This window comes from Pinus tabuliformis, chromosome 9 (assembly GCF_031772625.1).
Source record: "Pinus tabuliformis cultivar Carrire ecotype Pingquan chromosome 9, CPIR1, whole genome shotgun sequence".
NCBI classification, from domain to species: Eukaryota; Viridiplantae; Streptophyta; class Pinopsida; order Pinales; family Pinaceae; genus Pinus; species Pinus tabuliformis.
The window spans coordinates 887,987,725-887,992,551 of record NC_142307.1 but is presented as its reverse complement, the minus strand read 5'-3'; positions in this window follow the sequence as shown (position 1 = coordinate 887,992,551).

Genomic DNA, 4,827 nt, shown 5'->3' with positions numbered 1-4,827 from the left:
AAGATAAAGGCTATGATGTAGTCTTTAGTAAAGGAAAGGTATTCCTGAGGCATATCGGTACTGGACAGACAAAGCGAATTGGGATTCGAGTAAAGAATCTCTACAAGCTGGAGGTAGATGACTGTGTTGCATTGAGTTCCAAAGTTGAGATGGTGCAGAGCCAAGATGTTGGCGAGCTATGGCATAGAAGACTGGGCCACTTGCACCATGGAGCCCTGAAGATCATGCAGCAGATTTCTATCGGATTACCCAAGGGAAAACTTGAGCAGACGAATACATGCAAAGGTTGTACCTTGGGTAAGTATGTGAAATCTTCCTTTCCGGATCGAGACAGTAGAGCTGGAGCAATCCTGGAGCGAGTTCACTCAGATGTTTGTGGACCATTCTCTACAGCCTCCACCACTAAAAAAAGGTACTATGTTATTTTTATTGATGATTTTTCTTATAGATGCTGGATCTACTTTATGCAAAAGAAGGATCAGACCATCCTGAGTTTTGTGAGTTTAAAGCCTTGGCAGAGAAAGAATCTGGAAAGAAAATAAAAGCCTTGCATAGCGACAATGGTGGAGAGTATGTCTCCCAACGGTTTAAATACTTCTGCGCTGCAGAAGGAATTAAACTAGAATTGATGGCACCCCGTAACCCACAGCAGAATGGGGTGGCTGAAAGGAAGAACAGATCAATTGTGGGAGCAGCTTGAGCAATGTTGCATGACCAAAGCCTACCACTGCATTTGTGGGCTGAGGCATGCAATACAACAGTATACTTGCAGAACGGAAGCCCACACCATATACTGGGAATGAAGACACCTATGGAGGCCTTTTACGGGAAGCGACCAAATGTAAGTCACTTTCGAATCTTTGGATCATCAATTTACAATCATGTGACCAAAGATGCCAGGAAGAAGCTAGACCCAACAGTTGATTTGGGTATACTTGTGGGGTACACGAATACACCCCACAACTATCGGGTGTGCTTCCCAACTAGTCAAAGGATAGTGGTATGCAGGGATCTGAAGTTTGACAAGAAGAAAGCCATGCGAGCTCAAGTTGCATGCAAAGGAGGAACTTTCAGTTCCTAACGAGGAGGAGCCTCAGATTGATGCGGAGTAGCCGCATGCAGAGGATCCGGGAGTGGAGACATCCACTCATGCTGAGACTTCCAGAGATGGGCAGAAACGCTCAAGGGAAGCTGACAGGTTGATGTTGGATGCACGGGAGAATGTGGGACAACCATCTTCTCAGCGCAGACAGAGGAGGAGGTTGCCCGAGTGGTACACTAGGTACATGGCCCTGGTTGGGAAGTGTGTAGATACTGAACCTTCTTCATTCGAGGAGGCAGTGCAACAACCAGTTTGGGTTGATGCAATGGTAGAGGAGTACGACTCTATCATTCAGAACAGTGTGTGGGATGTTGTCCCAAGACCTCAGGGCAAGTCAATGGTGAGTTCTAGATGGCTTTACAAATTAAAGCAAGAAGTTGATGAAGTGTTGAGAAACACAAGGCAAGGTTTGTTGCCCGAGGTTTCTCACAGGTCGAGGGGATCAACTACGATGAGACTTTTACTCCCGTAGCAAGGTACTCATCGATTAGATCGATGTTGGCACTATCAACTCAGATGGGGTGGAAGATCCACCAGATGGACGTGAAGACAACATTCCTCAATGGGAAGATTGAGGAGGAGGTGTACATTGAGAAGCCAGAGGGTTTCAAGACCTTCGATCGTGAGTCACATGTGTGCCAACTTAAGAGGGCTTTGTATGGGCTGAAGCAAGCACCCCATGCTTGGTACACCTGGATCGACAGCTATTTCACCGAGTTGGGCTTCACCAAGAGTGAAGCAGATGCGAACCTTTACCACATCATGGTAGAAGGTAAACCATTGATTATTGTTCTTTATGTCGATGATCTGATTTTTACAGGTGATGATCAGCTGATCTAGTCTTGCAAGGAGGACCTTGCAAGAGAGTTCGAAATGAAAGACATGGGTCTTATGCACTACTTTCTAGGCATGGAGGTGTGGCAGAAATATGGTGAAGTATTTGTGTCTCAAGGAAAGTACGCCAGTGAGATACTCAGGCGCTTTCACATGGAGAAGTGCAATCCCATGCAGACTCCTCTAGCTAGGAACTGGAGGAAGGAGGATGCTACTTCAGGGGATGTAGTAGCTACTATTGTTTATCAGCAGCTAGTGGGTTCACTTATGTATCTGGTGAACACACGACCCGACTTATGCTTTGTGGTGAACCAGCTGAGTCAAGCTATAGTTCAACCTACCAAGATGTTTTGGAAGGCATCGAAGCATGTGCTGAGATACCTCAGAGGCACATCTCAGTTCAGATTATGGTACAGACGGACAGAGGGAGTGAAGCTTCAAGGCTTCACAGATGCGGATTGGGCAGGGATTCCATCAGATCGGAAGAGCACTTCTAGAGGAATCTTCAACCTTGGTTTAGTTGTAGTTTCCTAGTACAACAGGAAACAGAGATCAGTTGCACTTAGCTCAACAGAGGCTAAATACATGGTTGCTAGTCAGGCTGCATGTGAGGCCATTTGGATGTGGAAGATTCTAGTGGGATTGTTTGGTCAGAGGATGGATCCAACATGATATACTGCGATAATTAGAGTTGTATCAAACTCTATAAGAATCTAATTTTTCATGACAGGTCCAAGCACATTGATATCTGGTATCACCATCTTCGAGACTGTGTGGTCAAGAGGATCATATTGTTGCTGTATGTTTCGACCAAGGAACAAGATGCAGATATTTTGACTAAGGCATTGTCAAAATGCAAGTTCGAGTTCCACAGAGACAGGATTGGGGTTATTGATAATCCCTTTCTTTTTGAGAGGGAGTGTTGAAAATATCAACAAGAAATGCTAAATATAGAAGTGCAAATTTAGTACTGCTATAAATAACATTCCAGGATACCTTCCTATTTTAGTTAGTCCCTGAACTAAAATAGAGAAGTAAACTTCGAATTTGATCTTAGCAGCTGTTTGTAAAATAATTAACTAATTCACCATGAGTTAATTAGTTGTAGAAAAATCAAACATGAAGTCTATGTGGGGACATGCAATAGTTTCTCCATTAATTGAGGAATTTATCCATCAGTTAAAGAGATAAGGATGAGTTGTAATTAGTTGGTTCAGTTAACTGAGTCAAGTCCAATTAGATTAATTCAAACAATTTTGTTGAATTAATTGTGAGTTCAGTTAGTTAATGCATGCATGCATGTAACTGCTACACTTCAGATAACTGAATATTCTCTCATAAATAACTCATGCATGTCAGTTCAGACAGAGACCCAGTTGAGATAAGATGGAGGGGCAATGTACTATCAGTTGCTAGAATATTCCATTGTGAATATCTATTGCATGCAGAAGGAATTCTTTCCTTGAGGATTGTGCAGTTACTTCTTTAGGTTTTGTGAGTGTGATGAGGCCAATTCACACATGTGACATCATTGGACCCCAAGAAAAATTGCGCAAGGAAATAGGAGGCTTGGAGGGCTTGAGGAGGACATATATAGTGTCTAATCAGTCTATGAACTGTATTGTTTGATTGCAGAGAGAGCAGGATAACTTGAGAGCTGATTCTTTTTGTAACTTGAACATATTTCCACTTGTATGATAATACAGAGATTGGGGTTTTAGGCTGAGGCTTTCCCGAGTTATTTCTTCTGTGTTATGTGTGATTGATTTCTCATTCTCAGTTATATGTGTTCTCATTGGTTTTGCTCATATTCGATTAAGCTTCCGCAAAGTTTGTTGTAGAAGTAGATCTTGTATTTTGCTTTAGTATATTGCATAATCTATTGATCTACAGTGGGAATTTCTATAGAATAAGGCTGCGACAAAGGCTTCATCAAAAGTGGTGTGGGGATGTCCATGACCCCTGCCTCTGTCGTAGTTCATCATTAGGTGGAAGAAGAGCAACGTCGCAGAGCCGGAGCCAGGGGAGATGGAGGGAACCTAGGAGAGAATGGCCCGGAGAAGAAGATGCCTAGAGGCAATCATCCTTGTCTTTTTATTTTCGAAGTGAGTGAGTGGGAAATCCAAGTACGAAGGACTACAAGTGCCAGCAGGAGAATTTACGAACCATGGCTGCCACTTGTTGAAAGAGTTTCACCAAGTGGTAACTGTCATTGATGGATCTAGGGAGACGCGTTGATCCTCCCATGAGAAACTGGATCCGGGGGCTGTATGCATACATTTTATTTTTATTATTAATATTTTCTAAAATAGTACATATCAAATCCATATTAAGTAGTGAAAGAATTACAAATATCCCCCATACATTGAATTAGAAAGCAACTATTAATGGAATAAGAATTCTCTCAATCTTTCTCTCTCTATATGTGTTTCATGTTTAAATATTTTATTCAACATGCTTATTGAAATAACTTTTTTATAACCCATATTAAATTTTTATTTGTTAATGATATTTTTAAAATCTTATATTATTATTATTGTTGGGTAATTTAATTGACTGTTAAATTACTTGCATTTATATGTCAATCCGGGTACTTGAGCTTGCGAAGTACACTACACCGTATGTGCTAGGAGATTAGCTTTCAATATTTATGCATAACTGAAATGAATTGGAAACTTCAAAAGGAAATTAGATTATTTAATATAAACTACGAAAGTACTAAGTTTTTGGAAAAGAATAATGTTAAAAAAAAATATTATTGATCTAAGAAAACATGAGATTTTACCCTATGAAAGCATAGAGATTTTGTTCTAAAACTTACAAACTTTAATCTATGGAATCATGAACATTTTAATCTAACAAAACATAAACATTTAATCTATGGAAATAAT